General features: G+C 42.3%; 1 protein-coding gene and 1 long non-coding RNA gene across 2 annotated transcripts in view; one reads left to right on the top strand and one right to left on the bottom strand.

Annotated features, from left to right (window-relative positions):
• Window positions 1-372: 372 nt before the first annotated feature.
• Window positions 373-3281, bottom strand: LOC118227827. Its single transcript, XR_004765356.1, has 3 exons — window positions 3188-3281; window positions 1565-1688; window positions 373-1005 (listed from the first exon to the last, which is right to left on the bottom strand). It is a non-coding gene; the product is annotated as an uncharacterized LOC118227827 (long non-coding RNA).
• Window positions 3282-8281: 5000 nt separating this feature from the next.
• march1 (membrane-associated ring finger (C3HC4) 1) overlaps window positions 8282-23277 on the top strand; it is a 62854-nt gene continuing 47858 nt past the window's right edge. Inside the window, exon 1 of the mRNA XM_035418771.1 lies at window positions 8282-8520. The gene's annotated coding sequence lies outside the window, so the exon portion shown is untranslated. The remainder of the gene's footprint in view (window positions 8521-23277) is intronic.

Raw genomic sequence — 23277 nt, 5'->3', positions numbered from 1 at the left:
AAAGTCAATGGCTCGTTCCCAGTCCACTGACAGAGGTATAAAGACAGGTGTCGGGTTAATAGCAAATTTCTAGAAGTGAATAAAGGAGTGAACATGCGTAATTTTTAATTTTTTCACCGTAAATTGAGCAGCGGCAAAGTCCATGAACAGTAAGTTGCGTGTTTGCAAGGAATAAATAAAGCGAGTGGTGTGACGTCGTAGCGGTGTGCTCAGGCAGGGCGCGTGTTGAGTAAAGTTCAGCAGGTGGCCAGCGAGTGGTTGACGTGTCCGGGCCGGAGAGCTGCAGTGCGCCCTCTGTTGGCTATTGTGAGCAACGGCGGGGCTCGGCACGCGGAGTGTAACGCCCAGCTAGATAAATACTCAGCCGTTAAAAAAGGGTCATGAGCTGTTTATTGCCAATGAGAAAGCTATGTAAACATACAGGTTATTGTACTCATGGTGATGGGAGATTTATAGCGGGATGGCCACGTCTGGCCTTCTCCACTCTCAAAAATCAGAGAATCATCTTCTTGGTCTGATCACACGTTGATTGATTTTTTCACACCTCAGTTCCACAGCAGCTAAGGCAGCGATTGCTGCGAATTCTCGTTCAAACCGACAAACATGAAGACGCCTACAGCCCTTATATCAAAAAAAAAAGCTGAGAAGAAGAGACAGCACTGTACACTGTAATGTCTCACTGTGATCCAGTCTTTCCCCGAGAAGCACTTCGCAATCGATCAATGGCGTGCAGGTTTGTCAAGTGTTGCCGGACAGCCATTATTAATTAAAGAGCCATCCTTTTGACTTAAGAGGTAACATCTGTGAGCTGGCCGAGCGCACGTAGGCCAGGAGACAGCAGGCGTGCTGACGCCCTGCCAGCAACTCTACAGCCTGACAGGAGCCATAAAACACAGCGCTTTCATATCCAGCAGGCATTGCGGTGTCTGCCTGGACTGGATTATCCGGCGTGTCAGACTATGAGCAGCTCCTGATCGGGCTTCCCACTTCTGTCTTCTCTTCTTTCTGAGAGAGAGAGAGAGAGAGCGAGAGAGAGAGAGAGAGAGATTTGAAATTTAAAAACCCCTTTTATTGGGACATTGCTCAACCTCAAAATAAAAATAATAGACAAGGAACATAAAGAGAAAAACAATCAAAAAACTAACCACAGGCAGAAAAGAGAGAATAGAGGAGAGAGAGAGAGAGAGAGAGAGTGGCAGTGAAAGCCCAAGAGCTGATTTTGAAAAGAGTCCCCTCAGCTGGTAATGATGCTGATTAACCCAAATAACACTTACCAACAAGTCATAGGACTAACTAAATTCATTTACATTAGGTTCATTATTATTCCCACCATAGTGAACCTACCAGACCTGGGTCAAATACGTATTTGTTTTGAATTCAAATACTTTTCTGTGTTCTGTTGATCTTGCCTGGTGTAACTGAGCCTTCCAATATGACCAGAAGGCGGGGTTTGAACTTTTTGAGAGTATTTCATTGGTTCCAATACACCAGACAAGATCAGTAAAGCGTAGAAGAGTATTTGAATCCAAAACAAATGGGTATTTGACCCAGGTCTGGAACCTACCTTGGATCTCCATATATGTTTCCTTCAACATGCCAGCCAGTGTGAACAAGCTGAACATCACAAGAGAGAACAGGACAGTGATGCCCTCCATCTCTGTAAATGGGGAAGCCATCTGTCAATCATCCTGAGAAGAAAACGAACACAGATATCATCTTTCTGTAATTCATATGATGGCTACTCGATCTTGTAGAAATTTTGCCTCTATTTTTAAAATGTTTTGCGAATCACTTTGAGCTGCTTTGAGCTCTTTGTATGACAGATATTGCTCAAATTAAAAATGTATACACTATATACACTATAATTAAATAATGTAAAAAAAATAAATAAATAAAAAAACTCCAGAAAATGAGCAATCCCTGGAACAACAAAAATTCAAACCCTGCCCATAAGCTTTTAATGAAATGCATTCCTTATTTACCACAGTGTTTTATTATCAAAAACCCACTGAAATGACTGCATTAGTGTTTACATGAGCAGGGACCACCTGTATGCTATTAGAGTTAAAAGCATTTTGCTGTGTAGTGGTACGCATGTATCGTACGCAAACAGAATTAATTGTGACAACTACAAAAAGGTTTGTGATATGGCATATTGATAGCTGGGTAGCTGCTTGTGTTTGATTGTTTTCTTGCTCAACATGTAGGGAGTCTAATAGAAACACAAGAAAGCAGTCAGTTAACATATCAATATTTTTCAGTGTGGCATACCTAGAAATGTAAGGACGATGTTAGGGCCAAGTTAGGGCTGTTCAGAACCATGAACCATACATTTTTAAGACTACCAGGAGATAATTTCGTATATCACTCATATCAGAACATAAACTGAACTGACGAGACTGAAAGAAACTGCACTGTTCCATTTGAACTCGGTTATATTTCAGCCCTTTCATTGTTATTAATAAAGCTTGAGAGGGCTTGCTCTTTACGGCTTATTTGGCAATGGAGCAAACCCCGGCTCTTGAGCCAGCATTGACCGCACATAATGAAATTAGCCGAGTCAGTACACGCTTCAGAACGACAGCCGTATTTTGACACATTTCGTGGCCGTGCCGGTGAAAAGCAGAAGCGGGAGCACGCTGTTTGGATTGATCTGAGTTAGAGCGCTACGGCCTTTCTGTCTAAATGGATCTCCACCGGTCTCTGTAGAAATTCACTCGGGCAACCCGGTACGGTGAAAATGTTTTATGGCATGGTATTTCTATTATTTTGGTATTCCACCCATAAGAATGGTATTATGGCTGGTGAATCATTCGATGACATCTGTTTCCTTGAGTGCACTCATAGTTTCCGAGTCGAAAGAGATTGTATTCTGACAACAATTCTATTGCATTTTCTCCAAAAATGCATGTACAATATTAACAAAAAACAGACCACACTTCGGTGCAAAACAACTTGTGAAAAGACTGATTGATGAACTAACAATAGCTACCAGGGCTATACTTGTGGCATTGCCAGTGGGCATCCAGTGGAGAGCTGTAAGTTTGTGTTGATGTCTAGCAATAGTACAACTGTGCATACAGAATGTACATGCTTTCTACACTTCATTAACTGATCAGTTTGAATTACAAACGTTAAAAAAAAAACAGAAAAGAGAGACGATATGTATGATAGCTATGCCACTCACCGATATTATCAACCAGCTCCAGGGGGGGGAAATCCACAATCCTCAGAGAAAGAGACTCGTTTGAGGCTGAGGAGCAGGACTGTCCCTACCTGTGTGCTGGTCATAGGTGAACGAAATATGACTCTGTGGAGAGGTAACCAAACCTGTGTGAAACAACAAAGACCAGGTTATGTTGCAACAGGGAACCGAGAAGCGAACAAACCAAGCGGACATTTTGACTTTTGAGGCTATTTCACCAGTTTATTTTGGTTGTTGTAGGTTTATTTGGCCTTTTTTTGTTGTTGTTCTTGTTGGGAATTAGTATAAGATTGAAGTGCAATGCCTCACAATAGCATTCAGTTGTTTTTTTCAACAACAAACACAAAGGATGAGAGGGGTATAGGCCAGAGGTTAGAGGATGCGTGTGTATACGCTTAGTTAGTCTGGCTTTGTGAACAGAGCAAATATCGAGGATTGCATTCAAAAGGATTATATAACCTGCGTTTTCCCTCTGGAAAAAAAAAAAAACATCTAGTCAGCGGGCATGTCTGAGCATCTGCTCCACTTTAACACCCGTGAAGCTGAGAAAAGGTGTATTAAATTGTAATGAGAGAGAGTGTATCGTGTTGCCTGCTTCATATCATAGGCTGCTCCTGTTTTGCATGTCACGCTGCACTGTAGTCTGATGCACTGAGACAGTAGGAGATTTCACAGTGAATTGTATGTTAAAATCAGCATAGCATCATTTTTTAAAGGATTTTATGAGTTTTGCAGTTATGTCATCACTCAATTTGGACAAATCTGAAAACAACTTGTTTTTTGAAGAACATGCGTCATAAAATTGTGTGATGGACTAAACTTGCCAGTATCACAAATTATTGACATTTCATGATTAATTAATAATACAAAAAAGGGGATTTGAATATTTTCAATATGAATGGAAATTTTGTTGCTGGGATGGGCTCCAGCACCCCCCTCCCTGCCACCCCCCCAACCCGATCCTGACCAGAAATAAGCGATTTAGATAATGGATGGATGGATGGATGGATGGATGGATGGATGGATGGATGGATATAAAAGTTGTCTTAAAAACAGTTTTGTTTTTTTAAATGAAACAATCTATAAATGTAATATCCCATGCCTACAGTCAGTCCCATAAAATGCTTGTTTTGTTACATATAATTGGTTGTAGATCTTTCAAGAAATTACTTTCAAGTAGTAGAGTCAACAAACAGCAATTAGTATGGCACTTAGAAGCTGAGACAGAAAGTCAACATTCCGATTGCATGTCATGTAATGTTGGATCCTAGCTGGCCTAAATGACCCCATTAATAAACCAATAAAGATTTCTGTAATGCCCCCTAACATGACTGTTGTAGTCTGTATCTCCCGGTCACTTGTCTCCTCAGTACTGTCTCTGTGTCTGTGTTCCCTGAGCTGCTTCACTCCCCTGTATTTGTGTTTGTTGGACTTACATGTATCTGCCTGCCTGTGTTTTTGACCTGCTTGTGTTTGTTTCCGACTTGTGTTTGTTTCAGACCGTATGTACCTGCCTGTGTTTTTGACCTGTTTGTGTTTCTTACTTTGTTTCCGCTTGTGTGTTTCTGTGCGTTTCTGCCGTTTGCTTTCCGTACTGGTGTAGTTCTGTTTTTGTATTTTTTTAGTTTTCGTTTTATGCCCCTTGTGGCTCTTTGTTTGTTCTGCTTTTTATTTTTTAGTAAAGTCCTGTTGTATCAACTTTTTGAGTTCCGTGTTTTTTCCCACTCTGCGCCTGGGTCCCACCCCCCGTACCGTGACAATGACAATAATGCATAATGATGTGCCTCATTTGCATCACAGACACAATGAGGTGATGGGAAAGCCAAATGTCAATCATCGCGAAAAGAGGAACACATGTTTCTGTAATACCATACGATTTGAGCTTGCAGATACGTTGCACTTATTTGGTCAAATGTATTGTCTTTTTAATATGAATGGTAAAAACACGATATCCATATTTCTGTTCTCGCAATGATTGACAGATTGTTTCCCCATTTACATCGCTGTATTCGTGATGTAAATGAAAAGCCATCATTATGTGTTACTGCTTGGGGCATTATAGAAATCTTTATTGTTTTTTTCACGGGAGTCTGGTTAGGATCTAACATTACATGACAATACATCACTGATACAGCCAGCAACCATTCACCGCTTCTTAAACTCACAGCAGGAAATGAGCCCTATAAAATATTATATTTTCTGTGGTGGATGATCTCCTGGCTATATTCAGGAATTAAATATCTATGGTGTTTCATTTTAATACATGGCACTAGGCAATCCCAGAGAAAATCCACAACTTGTCAAACTGACTCTACATCATTTTCACCTAATCTATTTTAAAATAGATTGTGCCTGCATAAGACAGAATGAGAGACTGTGACACATTGTCTCCTTAAGGTGACATCCTAGCTCACAGCACTCAGTAGCACATCATGTTTACTGAAAGATAGAACTGACAAAAGTTGTTTCACTTGCAAAGAAAAAACAAAACAAAAAACCCAAAGACTGTGGCAGTCTGTCCTCCTTTTCTTCAGTTTCCCAAAATGTCTTTTATTTAACAAGAGTCGATTACTGAAAGCCTTTTTTCTCCCCAGTGTGTTTTAAATGGCAATACAGGGTGGGAATGTGTACCAGTGTAGTCATGGATACCACCGAGGGAGGGCATTTGATTGAAGTTCAACATAAATTATTCATATTATGTTGAAAAAATGAAATGAATTGATCATGTCATGTTGAAACATGAAATAACTCTATAAATAATGAAATGATGGTATAAATGAAAAAATGAATATTTATTTCATTATTTAATTATTTATGTAGTTACTTATTTTCCCGTTTCATTATTTATTTCAACATTTAATTGCACATTTATTTATATAGCAACAGTATATGCATTTCATTGATGGGATTTTGGAAGGTTTCGTCCTCCAGTGGCTCTCAATCTTTGGGTCAGAACTCAAAGGCTGGTTGTTGGGGGGTTGAGGTGGGTCTCAAAACACCATTGAAAAAAAAGGTGTACTATACATATATCAATTCACAGTGACATTGACACTAGGGCTCAAAAATGTTGTGACTACTTGATCCACTTCTCCGTTTACAGTACCATTTATACGCATCTGTTTCCATGTATGCTTAATTAAATTTATGTGGCATGAAAAAAAAAGTGTGCACAAGTTTAGGCACCCATCCAGTTGATCCATTATTTTAATTTTTTTGTTTAAAAAAGGTTTCAAACACCGTTACAAAATGACAGCTATGGGGAACTGCTGAAATCAAGGCGAGATCCAAAAGACTTGAGAGAAATCTCTGACGGAACTGCTTGTGGACTGGATCAGGTGCGCAAAGCGAAACCCCCACATATCACCGCAAAACGCCCGCAGAGACGTTTAGCGACACTGGAGTAGTGGTGTCGCGCGCGGTCCGCCCGCCGCGCCTCGTTACCTACCCCAAAATTTATCCGCCCCGGAAGAGCTGTCAAACCATTCCCGCGATCTCCTCGCGAAAAGTCAATGTCTGAAGTGTGGAACACAAACCATTAGATAAGCCAGAGTCTATTTGGGACAAAGTGCTGTGTACTGATAAAGCAAAAATATTGAACTGTGGCCTCAGCCACTGGAGATACATTTGGAGAAAAAAAACAGGGGAAGCATTTGAGGAAAAGAACATCTTGCCAGCCGTTAAACACAGGAGCGGTGGATCTGTTTGTGATTTGTGGACTACAGCAGACAGTGGCACAGGAAATATTATTTTTGGGTGGAAGAAAGAACGGATTAGATTGAATATCAACAAATCCCAGAAGCTAATGCCTCAGAATCAATGAACAAAATCGAAGAAGAGGTCATTTCAACAAGGGACGACATAGCTCAGGACATAAGAATGATTGTCTGGCAGTCGGAGGGTTGCTGGTTCGATCCCCGCCCTGGGCGTGTCGAAGTGTCCCTGAGCAAGACACCTAACCCCTAACTGCTCTGGTGAGTGAGAGGCATCAATTGTAAAGTGCTTTGGATAAAAGCGCTATATAAATGCAGTCCATTTACCATTTACAATGACAATGATCCAAAACACCTCAAAATCAACCATGAATGACTTAAAGGAACAAATGATTATAGTTTTGGATTGGCCTCCGCAGTTCCCAGACTTGAACCTCATTGATGTATGATTTACATGTGATGTTGAGTGTTTATTCAACTCTTAACAGTGGTAGGCCTAATTCATCTCTTAACAGATAACATAACGTGGGACCAAAATCTTATCTGTTAAGAGTTGAATTAACGCTCAACATTTTACTACTGTGCAGTGCACACAAGAAGGTATAAGAATATCTCAGAACTACGGGGCTTCCACAAGAAAGAGTGGGGGGATATCCAGAAGCAAGAATTACACTTGTAGACTGTTATCTGGCTACAAGAAATGTTTATAAGCTGTGTTTTCTGCCAAGGGACAGTTCCTGACAAGGTGCCCAAACTTTTGCACATGCCACATTATTTTTTTCTCTCTCAGCCTGTTCAATTCTGCAAATAAAATGTAATTATGCATTAAAAATTTTAGAAATATGTCCCTTTTAAAGTTTGTTCTCTGCAGATGTTGTGTTAACCTTTTTTCACTTAAAAATCAATAAAATATGGAGTCTGACCTGGGGTGTCCATACTTTTGCATACTACTGTACAACTACATACCTATTAATAAAATTTAGCAACTTTGACAAAATGACAATTATGGTATTGCGTCTGTAGAAAACTGTATTTTAAGGGATTAAAACCTGAAGTGGACATGTATACAAAGAACTTTTTTTTTTTTTAAAAGAACAACTTCACAACTGTACCGTGATTTTTGTTCCCTCATTTCACAATCAGTGATTAGATCATTAAGTCTGATCGGATTTCCAGTGTTCCAGGAAAATAATCTTAAAATTGTGAATGACCTATGTGGCAATACCAGCACACTTCTAATACAACTGGCCAAGAGCTGCAAAAAACTGCTTCACGTCCGCCTTCCTAACTTCGCGTCGGCACCATTAATTCAACAGCATTTTGCCTCTGCAATTGATTATTCCCGTCTTAGATCTCTGCCTCCGAGCCTCGCGCCCAACTCTCCTGAATGACATCATTTGAGTGGAACAGATTGAGCAGTGGTCGAACGCGGTTGGAGACGGAGGGGACGGCGAGGATGCTACCGCATTTTACAGCGGAGTTAGAAGAAAGGCGTGTTTTGAGCTGCTGTGATTATTTTTGCTGGATAAATCAAACGTATACGGAGATGCCAGGCGTGCGGAATGCAATTTACCTTCGCACCACCACGCTTTAATGTCCCAAATGGTAAGTAACGCTTTCGTGCCTGTATCGTGTTCTATCACGCTCCGATGTTGCTATGGACCCCCTTACCGTAGCAACGAAAATTGTTATTAGTTTCGACGTGGCATTGCATCTGAGCGTTATATAGCTATCCATCCATAGATTCCGTTGCGTAAATGGAAGTAGATCTGTAATTAATAGCGTCCACATACCCGCTCAACAACTTTAATTTAACTAAGACAGCAGGCATTTCTTGGCGAAACACTTGCAATATGTAACGTTGCCTATTTTCTTTAACAAATATATTGAAACTGTGCGTGTTGATTGCTCTAATAGTGTAGCAAGTTAAGCTTGTAGTCGGCATATTGCGAAAATGCGTCGCAAAATAGGCTATCGACCGGCTACAGCCAATTGCCAATTAAGGTTAGTTGGGTGTGCTCAATTAACTTGTTTGAGGAGTTACAATGGACGGAGCAATAATCGGATATCGAGCTGGCATTCATTTTTATTTTTATTTAATACAAACATTTTCTGATATGATTATGGTGCGTGTCTGAATATGAACGTCATATAACACTGTCTAGGTCATGCAGTCTGCTGCCAAAAGGACCCTTTCTGAATAGCCTAGTTTCTGAAAGAAAATAGAATAGAGTCTGTCAGATCGAGGTTTGACAGGAATGTAGCCTGCTTGCTTTTAGTACGATGCATTTGTGGCATAAAAAACTGAACCCTTAAACTTGGCTTAAACGCCCAGTCACTGTTGCTGGGGGCAGTTTAACATGATGAAGATGTTTCTCATCAGCACAGACTGGGAAGCCTGTCAGCACTGAGGCCACATTGGACGGTACAAACAAACAAAAAAAAAAACATTTAGCAAGTCCTAGTGGGAAAACCTGCTTGAAGCCCAGCCCTCAGTCACCGGAAACTGGGCAGAAAATGATTCGCATTCCAGCCGATTTAGGCGCGCGCCCAAAATCACGCTGTGCCCAGCGAAACTCTGGACACCCGACACAAATGTAAAATGTATGATTAGTCTGAACGACTGGTGTCTGCAACTGCAATTCTCAACTGCAATGTCCCCCCCCCACGGGGATGTACCAACACTTTACCAGGAGTAATGGTGGGGGAAAAAATGACATTCTACTACTGTGCAAAGCTGGTAATTACCAATCCAGAACGAAGCAACTGTAAATGACACCAAAGACGCACCCACCAAGTACTGACTTCGGGGTTTAGTCGCATGCATTCGAATTTCAGCACTTTTCAGTGTTTCCTGAAATGTGTAACCCTGACGATGTAGCAATACTAAGTCCAGCCAGTTTGCTTTCAACAATATAAGTTTATTTATGTAAAAATGTTATATTGATCTAAAGATGATTTTCAATTTGTGAAATTCCTGGTGCGAAGGAGGAGGGGTTCTCATGGCTCTGTCTGCATGAATTGCAGCTGGCTTATATTTGAATGAAATTAATGCAGTATAAGTATTAACACCTCTAGAAGCAATAGCACGGCTATATATATATATATATATGTATGTATGTATATGTATATTATTTTTTTTTCTTTTTGGGGGGTAGGGGTGAGGGGGCTGGGGGTGGTTTCAGTATCTTTAATTTATTTCTGCTATTTCATACTGATGTGTTGCATCCTAAAGCCGTATTTTTACATTCCTCATGTTTAAAAAACACATTTTGAATTTCATTGTCATTTTTTTCTCCAGAGGCTGTAAAGAAATGGTTTGTGTGTGTTGAGTTTTAAAATGGGGCGATTTTTGTGATGTGTGCTCTAGTACCACATACCACATTGCAATCCAACTCATCTGGGCAACTGTGTAGTGTAGTGCAGTGGTTAGAGAACTGGACTCATAGCATAGAGGTTGTAGGTTCGATTCCTCGGGGGCCCACTGCCGATGTATCCTTGAGCAATGAGCAATTACTCCTTCAGAATGCTGATGAACCTGACATGAATTGCTTCAGTAAATGTATATCCAGCTGTGTAAATGATTACTGTGTAATAATGCAAAAGCTGCAATTTGCTCTGGATAAGGGCGTCTGCTAAAGTGCCTGTAATTTTCTCAGGAATTCCTCTCGGGGGGGCTGCCAACGTGTTCAGAAATGATTTTTCGATCACCTCTGAACCTCCACTTATTAAATGGATGGTACATGGACTGCATTTATGTAGCGCTTTTATCCAGTGCGCTTTACAATTGATGCCTCTCATTCACCCATTCACACACACACACACACACACTCACACTCACACACCAATGGTGAAAGGCTGCCATACAAGGTACCAATCAGCTCGCCGGGAGCAATTAGGGGTTAGGTGTCTTGCTCAGGGACACTTTGACACGCCCAGGGTTGGGGGATCGAACCGGCAACCCTCCGGCAACCCTCCGACTGCCGGACAACCGCTCTTACCTCCTGAGCTACGTCGCCCCCTTACCCGGCAAAGGGCGAATCTGGAGCTAGAAAATTACATTCATGAGAATTTCTCTCGATGTTAACGGCACCGTGCACCAGCTCATCTTATTCGCTGTCAGCGAGCTATTTCGCTGAAAGGTGTGTGACATGTGTCGCGTATCGAGGCTGTGGTACTTTACATGCCAGCGATTTTCTTAGTTCTGTCAGAACCAGTTCAGCCTACTACCAAAATGTGTTTGTTTCTCGGCCGTGTCGATGCCCAGTAGTTAAAACACCCACAGAAGAGTAAAGTGTCACTCGTACAAGGCAAAATTAAACATGATTACTTTGTATATTTCTAGTCGTTTCCATGGTTTTGCTTCAGGTTTAGAAGCTGTTGATGGATGCCTGCTGGGCCTCTTTCTCCCTGTGTAGTTTTTTGTAATGTTTTTTTTTTGCGGGAGCAGAACATTTTAACCTGTTGGTTCCATCTACTTTTCTTCTGAAAAAAGTGTTGAGGAATGAGTTGAATCTTGTTTTTCCATGAAATAACTAAAAGAAACATGAGAAGTCTTGAGGATGGTACAGTCTACACCTTCATCTACTTTTAAAGGATTCATCAGGAAATGTGGACTGACTGGAGGAGGCAAAATTTTGGAAGACATACTATTCAAACAGTTCCCAGAGGCCACTTTTCACTTGCAGATTTGGCACTAGAAAAAAAATGGAGAAAATCAAAAGGTGCACATCTTTTCAGAAAAGCGGACATCTCAGAAGCCCCTGCCAAAAGCCCCCCCCCCCCCCCCAAAAAAAAAAAAATGCTGCTCTAAAGGCATAGTGTTATGAGGCTATGGCCCGGGCTTCGCGCTGATGGGGTGCAGCTGGCCCCCTGTCCCGGGCAGATTTAAGGTTCCCTCTGGCTCCCAGGCCGCTGGCTTACACGAGAGCTGCGAGTTCAAATCTGCCCGGTGCCGGGACGGCACAGCGCCATCTCCAGGGCTGGCATTGGCAGTTTTCTGAATTTTACATACCCCAGTAAGATAGATTCCTTTTAATACTTTTTTTTTTTTTTTTGGTGTAGTAACACTCTCTCCGGGAGCTGGTGCTGAATCTTAAGCCTTCTCTCTGACGTGTACGGGTCCACCTTCTGGCGCAAAATGCGAAAGATCCAGTTGTGATTATTTTCTTGTTGTCTTAAACAGGGAACGATGTAGAAAAAAAGAGAGGAAAAAAACAGCCAAAGCCTGCGTTTAAAGGAGTGACTCTGATCTTGTGGCAATAAAGAAGCATAACAATTTTTATTTTTTTTTAAAGACGATGTTCCTGGCTAACACAACAAAAGCATCTAAAAATAATCTGCATGCTTACGTCAGTTTTTTTTTTCACAGAGCAAACCGTAGGAAGCTCTATTACATGACACGCTGATTCAGATAATATCATATCAACAACAGGAGATATCCTTATAAAGGGTTTCACAGTATATCCAGTAATTCTGTGCCAGAATGACATTTAAAAACCTGCTCTGTCTAAGTCTGTAAATTGACAAGCTACATACGTATTTCAGGGTAAAAAAAAGGAATCCTCCTCAAATTTAATGACTGCTGAAATATCTCCAACCAAGCAACCCAAGCTATTTTTACAAACATCAGTTACATAATTTTTATTTGAAAAAAGTCATTTGGAAATAACCTTATGGAAATTAAATATGCTGCAATGTATTGAAAATGTATGAACTTTTTTGAAAATATGCATTGCAAAATCTGAAGATGTTAATAATGTGTATAATTTTCCTTGTATTGTGAATTGTTGGAATATTCCTAGTTGTATATTTTATTTTTTACATATTATCTATATTTAAATTCTGTAAGGGTTTTGAATAAATAGAAAAGAATAATTTGACAAACAATGTTCCTGTACAAACAGTCAGGTGAATTGAAATTTAAAGGTGTGGTATGCAAGTTTGCTTTAGAACTTTTGTTCATATTTGGTTAAATTTCCTTCTCGTCCCAACGGATATCAATTAATTAAAAGCTCTAAGAAAAAAATCTATTCTCTCCGACTTTCCTTGGCTCTGAAATGAGGCACTCCACACATTTTTCTTTTCAAAATCTAGCTTCCTGTTGCTCGTTTCTCCAAACTTACGTACTGCGCCTTTAAGTTTAAGATCCCAAAAACGGGATATTTTGAACGAATGACTGGAGTCTGGAATGAGACGAAGGGATCTTACAGGGAATGTTAAAAACACGTGTACAAAACATTTGTGCGCTGAATGAAATTGGGCAACCTTTTTTGTTCCCCTAACCACACAATTACAGCCATTAACACGCTGAAGTCCACTGAGAACTCCTCTGGGTAGGCTGTGGAACAGAACAATTGCACTGAAATATTCTTCACCGTGCTACAAATAAAATTAAAGGTGTACTATGCAGGTTTTTTGCGGCCCTTCTAGACTCTGTGTTTCTCTCTTCCTTCGTCCTCAACCCCACCCCCACCTTAGTTGAGGAGGCACCCTTGAGGGCTCCAAGCAAAATGTCAAGCGGAGAGGTGAGGTGGTCAGAGATATTGTTGGTAACAGTAATAAGGCAGTGCTATAATGGTCTTCTACGCTGAGTGCACCCCTTAATGTACGAGAACATCGTATGGTCCTCCATAGTGCAGCTATTGTGTGTGTTTTTTTGTATTTAGCTATTATGGACATTATTTAGAGCTGGGATGTAAACATGGAATCCTTTGTGGAATAAGTAACATTAGCAGGTCATAGGTAAATTATTGCTAGTTAATACATTTGTCAAGTGAATTACTTTTTCACAAAGTTGTTCGTATCCTATTTAAATATTAGTCAATTTTCTCAAATACAATTTAATATGTATATTTTCATGGCTATGAATAACCGGTACTTATGCAATTTGTAGCTACTTTATCTGACGTGGTCTGTAGTTGTTCCAAAGTCCTTGCAGCAGCTAACAAGCAACAAGCATGTCACAAACACGCCCACCCCTCCCCACACAGAAAACAGTGCCACACCCAGAAACATCCCTTACACATTTTAGAATAACAAATACAGGTAAAAGGTGCAGGAAGTTGGTGAAACTTAGTAAATACATAGATTGCCAGTGCATCATAGATATGCATTTATGGTTTTATAATATTTTCAGGTTTTAAAAAATCCTGCATAGTTTGCCTTTAAATAAAATACATCTGTCGCTTTACAGAACCGCCAAGACAGATTTAGCCTTCATTCTCATCAACACCTCCAACACCCCATGTTATCAACTGTAAGGTTGACATTAGCTTATTCACACAATATTCCTCAATTTGCAGACCTACAGCAACTCAGCTACCGAAAACCCGCTTAGCTGGGTCCACTGAAGCCAATGCTGGTGCACACTGCACGTGTAGCCTGAAGAACTGCAGTTGGACTATAGCTGGGCAGATGCTGTCATATCTTTACTGGAGAATCTGAGGGTATAATCCTGTCCCGGGCTCAATGGCCCAACGGCAGTGCCCCATCCGGAATCAAACCTGCAACCTCTCATTTTTATAATTCCAGATTCTGAACTGCCAGTTTGTGTAGTAATGTGTAGTAAATGGGTGACACAAGCAGGTGTGCTGATTAGATGTCCCAAGGCAGAGCAGATGTGTTCAGCTAGCTAGCTGCTGGATCTGATGGACTGTGCCTATGGATGCAGCTAGCCCATGGATGCAGCTGGTCTGTGGATGTGGCTGGTCCATGGATGCAGCTGGTCTGTGGATGCAGCTCACCCATGGATGCAGCTGGTCCATGGATGCTGCTGGTCCATGGTTGCAGCTGGTCTATGGATGCTACTGGGTCATGGATGCCACTGGGCCTTGGATGCAGTTAGCCCATGAATGGAGCTTAATTGTGTTCCCATGGTGATTTCGATCCCATGTAATATTGCCTGAAAGAACTCAGGAGATGGGGTGACACGGCTTTGCTTAAGTGGTTCCCCATCCCTGGTCCTGGTGAGGCGCAGGGTCTGCCACATTTTGTTTTCCCCTTTAAGGTGTAAAAACAAAAACGTGATGAGAATGTTCTTAACTGTACATAGGAATGCTGATGCGACAATCACTACTGGTTATTTGAAAGCAAGGGAGTTCTAGAACCCTGACTCAGAATTTTGAAAACCTTCCAGAAAAAAATCTGCTCTCCAGAGGGGTTGAATAATCAAGTAGTTCAGACCCAAGAAACCAGGCTAGGTGAGATCAATAATATCGACTGCTTTAACCGATCAATTCAGTGCTGGTTACCTGCTGGAATCAGCTGGTCCTTTCCCATCTCCAAGGTCGGTTTGGTACGGAATTTCGTTTCAGTATTAAGCTGAAACTTTCAGACTGTAGTATTTGTTCAAAGACATAAAATCTGCATGTGGTGTATCTCTTAATGAGAAGTGTCGCGGTGGGTTTGCCATCATTAGATTGGCTCTAAGGGGTCAAGCACTTAAAAGTGTTATGCGCTCTGAAACTTGGGAAACTGCAAAAAAAGAGAGAGAGAAAAAAAAACTTATTAATTTGCATATAAAATGCTTGCAATTGTAATATCTTGTAATTGGTTTTTTTTGTGGGGACAGGGCATTACAGGGCAAAAGTATCGCCTACTCATGTTACACTTAATGGTGCCCACAGCAAATTGCTTTAAGTGGGAAACTATCACCTTATATCACAAGCTTGTCTCTTCTGACATCCATTAGACCTCCTCTAGTAGCTTTGCAAAGCCTGTAAGTGGACCAATTCCACTCCAGATTTTTCTACATAAGCTCCTTTAATATATAACAGAACAACATCAGGAGTTGCTTGGGTTGATTCGCACAGTATACCATAGTATTCTATAAAACGTTCCCAGCATGATTTTGGGTGTAGAAGTGTTTTGTTTTGAACTCCCTAGGCTACCGACAGCTTAGTCTCAGTGGATTTCTCTCTCTCTCTATCTCTCCCTCTCTCTCGTTCTCTCTCTCTCTCTCTTGCTCTCTCTCTCACTCGCTCACTCAACTGTCTAATGTCCACATGTGACTAAAGTGTCCCCACACTTTTGTGTCCATGGCCTAAGTTGGCTGCTGTTTGAAAGGATCTGCATAGACTGCCTCCATGATGGGAGAGATGCCTACTTGTTGAATTATTGCTTGTATTATTTGCATAGACTACTTTGCTGCTGCTTTTGTTTGTGTTGATCAGGTTAACCTACAGGGTCCAAGTTAAACTACGCGATCGCTCCCTGCACTTGGAACTGTACTTCCCTCAACACACTTCCTTTTCAACACACTTGTTCCTGGTTTTGATTATACACTTTGTTGTACGTCGCTCTGGATAAGAGCATCTGCCAAATGCCTGTAATGTAATGTAATGTAATGAGAGCGTCCTGTGAGTGTAGGGACAGAGAAAGCACACTTGGACACACACACACACACACACTTGGACACACAAACGCGCACACACACCGTAATGTCTGACTGATTTCTAAACCTCGCCACCGCGCCAGGGGACACCAGGGACACGTCTGTCAGCGGGTGAGGCAGTCACCCCCCCGCCGCCCCCCCCCTCCCCTCCCCTCCCCCGCGGTTTAGAGCTGGCGTCCCGGTGACAGCTCTCCAGAGAGAATGCTGCCCCACACCCCCCCCTCCCAACCCTCTGCTGCCGCTGTGCGGCAGGGCGGGGCTACATGTGCGAGCCGACTGGTCCCAGGGCCTCAAGGGACAGCGGCTGGAAACCCGCCCAGCACTGCTCTGGAGCTGTGGAATCCTGCAGAACAATGTGGAATACTGCAGAACAATGTGGAATACTGCAGGAATAATGTGGAATACTGCAGAATACTGCGGAATAATGCGGGAATAATGCGGAATACTGTGGAATAATGCAGAATACTGTGGAATACTGCAGAATACTGCGGAATACCGGCTAGGCTGCACTTTACGTGTGCCCTTCTGAAACGCCTAATTTGCGTGATTTAAGTGATTCTCCAACCCTAACAAAGTGCAGCTCATTCAGCAGCTGGAGATCTCATTGTGCTGCTAAGTAGTAGAATCAGGTGTGCCAAATTAGGGTTGAAATGAAAACCTACTGGACTGTAGATCTCCAGGAACAGGGCTGGGCAGCTCTGGACTAGGCCAGGGGTCCCACCTTGCTACACATTGCACAGCCAAGCGTGCATGCTCCTCTAAAATATGTCAGCCGCTGCTCCTGTTACCAGCTCTTCCAGCTGTTAAACAGACATTCGGCTGGAGGAGGTCGCTTCACGTGCAGCTAGTGCAGGCAGACTGTGGGTGCCCAACTGACCAGCGGGGGTCACTGTTGAGCAAAGAGAAATAGTGAGTGAGTGAGTGTGTGAGTGCATACATGCAGGAGTGAGTGCTTGTGCAAGCGTGTATGTGAGAGAGTGAGTGAGTGAGTGAGTGAGCGAGCTAGCAGTCTTTTCATTATGAAAATTGCACCATTCAGGAAAAGCACTTGTGACAGGAAGTCACAGGATCCATGCATGAGACTTCCATACGTCTGGCCGGAGGGCCCTTTACCCACACATAGATCAAACAGCGAGCAGACACTTCCTGTTGCTCTCATAAAACGCTCACTTTGGAGATTTGGGTATTGGTATTCCCGTCGGCTCAGAAGACAATATATCTCTTATAACCGCCTCTTTCTGAAACACCTTCATCGTGAGGTGTTGTACTCAAATATAAACAGACAGATAAAAATTTCACGGTCCCGATGGAGGTTGTGGTATATTTGACAACCGAAGGATGTGATGCGAACTCGTAGCCAAACCCAACTACGTAGGAATGGATTCATTCATCTGATTATTTTTTCCCATGTTTAATTCATCATATGGGATCGAGACGATAATTTTTCATACAGGGGAGGCTTTTCTTGGGCTTTCCTCCAGAGATTAGGTCAAAAGGTCGCATTCGCAGCGACGCTGGTTTGCCTACCTCACTCGCCAGCGCCCTAGTGTTATGCCGCAAATCAGACCGGATCTATTAATCTTGCCGGCCTCTCCTGACAAAGAAAAATGATGCCGTGCACTTTTATAGAGGGAATGGTGTGGTAAGCGGAAATATTGCATAAAAAGCAGCGCCTTGGCAGAGGTTGAAACGTTTTTTTTTTTGTTCTCTCTCGCTCTCTCTCTCTCGCTCTCTCTGTCCACGCTGTCTTAAAACGTCTCTGTGAGGAGACCGCAAAGTCACAAAGTCTTTGCTCTCCTTCCAGGGTGAGAGATTTTTTTTCTTCTTCTTCTTCTTTTCGCAGGATGTCTTTGGTGAACGGAAGTCATAAATTTTTAATCAGACCCAGTACAGAGACCTTTGCTCAGAGACCACCTATGATTAAAGGAGCCGGTTTCCATGAGCGGGGTCATGTGATCGCCATGTGGAGTGTTCTTTCTGATGACAGGAGTTTTTGTGTTCAGTGTCGCTAAGTGTCGGGGGTTGGGTGAGAGAGGTGCAAAGTGGGAAATATTACTATGTTTCTCCACACTTTGATATGAGGTACGTAGACGGTGGCAGTTTAATAACTTGTAAAGGGAGCGATTAAAACTGTGTGACTTTTGAATAAAGATATCCAGCTGTGTCGGGAAAAAAAACCTGTCATGATGGTTCTGACGTGACCCGCTTGCAGAGTTCTACATTTAGCCTCGTGCCAATCATCGTCTAAAAATCGTTTTAAATATAATTTTGAGCAGAGATTAGACATTCGTTAGTTTTTTTTTTATACTGTTTTTTTTTTTTTCAAACTTCTGAGCCAGTGTTCTAGAACTGCATTACTTTCAGTCACCAGTAGTGAGTGTTACATCAGCATTAGAATGTTCAGTTAAGAACATTCTAAACACATGTTTGTGTCCTTAAAAAAAAGGGGTACTTAAAGGGTCAAATTACATCTGGAGTCACCTTATCCTCTATTGCTTTCCATGACTTTACTCACCCCCCCCTTACCTATGCTACATCTACAACTATATCATTAAACTCACATGCTGCTTCAAGAACCGCATTCTCAGTCTCACACTTGCATCGACTATGCAACTTAACTTATCCTGTAGATGCACTACTTCCAAGCAAGTTGTGCATTATAGGCTACTATCAGTTGCATCCCTAATAAATTGGCACCAGCTCGTTTGTTTTGTTACCTGAGCATTTTATGGGCGTGTGTTTATGCGAGCGTCTCTGCATAAGGGCGTCTGTTAAAATGTCTTAAATGTACACAAAGTGTTAAATGTCTTCCTCCACTCCGCTGCCTGCTGTGAAAGTGGCGGCGCTGGAGCGGGCCATAAATGCTGCTTGCCAGACCGTGAAAGACTGGGCACAGGTAGAAAAACAGATGGCAGGAGCAACAAATGCTTCGGGGGCTCTGGCATGCGTAAATATGCATTCCCAAGACAGCGCTTTGCCCGGGGATGTACTGAGGCTACTTCACTGAGGAAGGAGCTTTTTCAGCCGCCTTCTCCAATAAAAAATGGCCCCCTTTTCCCCTTCTCCAAACATTTCAAGTGATTGTTTATTGCTATTAGTTTACCATTCCAGGGTTCCGTGCTTTATCTGTTCATGCATTAGCTTAGCTATTTACTTGTTTCCATGTTTAGATGTTCTAAGTTGAAATGCTCTTCAACAAATTTTTTTTTGGCCCATAAACCAGTTTTCCCGAAACAAAGATACACCAAAAAAAAGACAGCGTCTCTCCTGATTGGATGAGTGGTTTGTAATTGTTAGGCCATGACTGGGGGGTGGGGGTTGGGGGGGGTGGGGGTTGGGGGGTTAGTACACCCCCGCTTTTCTCTAGTGGAGAGAGCCTTGGCCGAATCTGCACGGCTGCTTTTGCATATCAAACGGCTTCTTTCTTCCTCCCGTTTAATCCGCGTTTGGTTTTGAGTGGGCACGGTGCGGGCCGACGCACTGGGGGGAAACTGGGCGTGACGCTCCCACTGGGGGGTGGGGGGGGGGGACAAGGTCACGTTTCACAAGAGTCAGGAATGAAAAGCGCCTCTCAGATCCGACACCCCCGTGGAAATCAAAGCGATTGACTTGTTGCGACTCCGTAAAGAGAGTTTAATGAGATAACTGTCCACGCTTTTTTTTTTTTTTTTTTTAGTCGTGACTGTCGTTTGAAAGCTGAGAGCTGCCATTAAGGGGGGGGGGGGGACTGGCCTCCCGGTCACTCAAATAAACCCCCCCCCCCCCACCGTAATCCATTAAAGCTTATCTTTTCCGTAAAACGAGCGTCACTAATTGCCTGATAATGCCGGGAAATGTCGGCCAATACAGACGTATAAACTGACGATTGTGTATCCACTCTCACCAAAGGTTATCCAGTTAGTAAAGAGGGCAGGTTTTTTTGAGTAGATTCGAGCACTCTTTTTCATATATTAGCAATAAAGTCGTAGATGAATGACCTTTTTTTAAGCAATTACTAGGAATAGTCATAATAGCGATGTGACCCCTTCACAGGCAGTACGTAGCACCTTCATAAGCAATGCTTTAGTGTTCATAAAGGCTTATGTCAATAGGCATATTGTGTTGTCATGCCAACTCTGATGCAGGGGGTGACGTTACCATGGCAAACAACACAGAAACTGTGCTTTCAATTACATTATTGCCAGGCTTGAGTGGTACCCACAGAGGACATGAAATCGCTAATCCAAATAGCATTTCATTTTCTCTTTTGGCTAGGTAGTGGCTACTGAGAAGGTAAATAAATAAAAAATCTAAGCTGAATGAAGCATTTCAGTTTGAATATTGGCACAACATTTCTGGTCATTTCATAAGAATGAAATGTAATCCGTGGATTGAAATGAGCTTATTCTTTTGCGTTCTGGCTGCCTTGTCCTGAGACATTACCCAAAGAGAAATGCTAAATTGATTACGCCATTTGCATTTGCATGTTGGCATACGTGACGCATACTTAAGAAATTGTTCATTAAATATTACAAAAAATGTGTTTTTGATCGTTTTGGCACAATATATGCGGACACCAGGTTTAAATGACAATTAAATTACCCAGTTGGCATTCATGTATCCATTATCTTACCAGCTTCCTGCTCAGGGTCGCTGGAAGCTGGGGCCTCTTCATTGGGTGCGAGTGAGGAATAAATGCCTGTACAGGTCACCAATCCGTCTCTGGGCACAGACACATCATTCACTCCCACACTCATACCTGCGGGCAGTCAGCCTAACCTACATGTCTTGGGACTGTGGGAGGAAACCCACGCAGACGTGGGGAGAACACGCAAACTCCACGCAGAAAGGCCCCGGCCGGGACTCTAACCCGAGACCTTCTTGTTGCGAGGCAACAGTGCTATCCACTGTACCACCATGCCCCCCCCCCCACCCCCACCCTCCCTCCCCAGTTAACATAGCTTCTTTAAATAATTAGTTCTAACACAATGTTTGGTTGGGGTTGGTTAATTACACTCGGACTCAAGCAGAAGAAGCATGTGAGACTTCAGTAGAGCGTTGCCGTTTGTTGTGCGTTTCAATGCGACCGACCCCAAACCACAAGGCTCCTGCAGTGTTGCCCTGCCTCCCAGTCACCCTCAGACAGGACAGGAAAGTGCAGTTTGTATGCGTTACGTCTCTACTCATTGTGTGAGTGCTGTGAGTCTGACTCTCCGTGGCACACCCCCTTCTCTGCAGTCGCAAATATCGACCAGAATTTCTACAGACAAGACAACGCAAACACTGAGAACTGAGCCACGCACCCGCATGGGGATATTTGGAGAGATATTTGGAATAGAACTTTGTTTGGAGAGCTGCCTGGTTCTGAAAAGTGTGTTTCTTGGCTTGGCACTCGAGTGGATAAGATTAGATCTTTCTTCCTCCAGGTTCCCAGGTTTGGTGGTTGTTCTCTCTACAACAAAGTATTACTTTCTTTCTCTAGGCCTTGGAGAGAATGAAATTTTTTCATATTTTAAATAAATATGAAGGGTGTCGCTGAAGGACCGTTTTAATGGACAGCTATGTTTACATTATTTGTAATAGTCGTAAGCTCAGATCCTTTCAGCTAGTACAGTTGCACGTGGAAAGGTGACGGCTGATTTGCCTGTAGCTGCTACAAGAAAAAAGAAGCGGGGGAGGGAGTCGCAATTCTTGTAGGATTAGGATTCAATCTCATTTCCCCTCAACATTGAGTTAAAATGTATTGGTCCATTTCCTTTAGAAACGCAGGTTGCCAAATTAATTGTGGCCGTATCTGAACACACCGAATGGTTGGTAAAGATAAAAAACTCTTGTTTGTAATTGCTAGTAGAAGTTAAAGACAGATCTTGATTATATCCAGATTGTATTGTATATATAGATGTATTGTAAATATAGAACTTTTTCACAGACACAGATAAAGGTTAGTCCTCCTGCACTAAATTGAATTTTGTATGGAGAATCTCCATTCTGAATTGAATTTAGTTCAGGACTAGGCTTAATATGTGTCTGTCAAACTGACTAATAGACATTTTGAGTCCAGTTTTTTTTTAACCAACAATTCCAGCTGGGTATTTACGGTAACATATTGGTGCGCTATACCTGTGCCCTAACCAGCCTGCAACTGTAGAAATGCACATGTAGCTATGGCAGTGTGTTACACATGATGACTGAGCTCCCCAGCTGTGGCGGTGACCCAGAATCCTTTGTGTTTGCAAATGACAGAGAAGTTTGCTGCTGCCTTTCTGACTTTCCTTATAAAAATAGACTTGGAAGAGGTGTTGTTATCCTTTCTACCGGGTACAGCACAAACCAGAACACCAGTACAATGCAGGGAGATAATAGAAATGCTGGGGAGGGGGAGGGAGGGGGTTCCAAAAGAATGCAAAGAAACTCTGCATGTATCTGTATTGTGTGTGCATGCCCGCTTGTTTATTTATACACTTATTTTCAAATATCGTCTCTTCTGTGGGCGCGTTTGACTAAGGCAGTGAGTGAAACGTCAGGTGCACTTACTGACATGCGTGTGTCCATGAGTCTGACTGCAAAGTGAGTGGTGTTCACCATGATGGGAAATGGCAGTGCGAGGTTAATGGGAAATCTCTGAGTGAGCAAGGTTAATAGGAAATCTCTGAGTGAGCGAGGTTAATGGGAAATCTCAGAGTGAGCGAATCTAATGGGGAAATCTGTGAGTGAGATTTTCCAGCGCGGGGAAAGAGAAATGTCAGCTTATTAATCAAATGTAAAAAATGAACCTTTCTGGCCTGACAGGACCAGGCTTGTAGCAGACACTGAAGGGAATACTTGGACAGCAGTAGAAAAAAACATGATAAATGCTCTCCTCAGAAAAAAAAAAAGAATTTTACTTGAAGAAAAATAAAGAAAAAAGATGACTGGCCTTACTTAGATAGAGATGGGATGAGGAAACCAGCAATGTTGCCAGATGCTTTTTGATTTTTCTTCCCAAAATA

Source organism: Anguilla anguilla, chromosome 5 (genome assembly GCF_013347855.1).
Source record: "Anguilla anguilla isolate fAngAng1 chromosome 5, fAngAng1.pri, whole genome shotgun sequence".
In the NCBI taxonomy this organism is placed as follows: Eukaryota; Metazoa; Chordata; class Actinopteri; order Anguilliformes; family Anguillidae; genus Anguilla; species Anguilla anguilla.
Note: the sequence above shows the minus strand (reverse complement) of the source record. Positions and strands in the feature narration are given on the sequence as shown.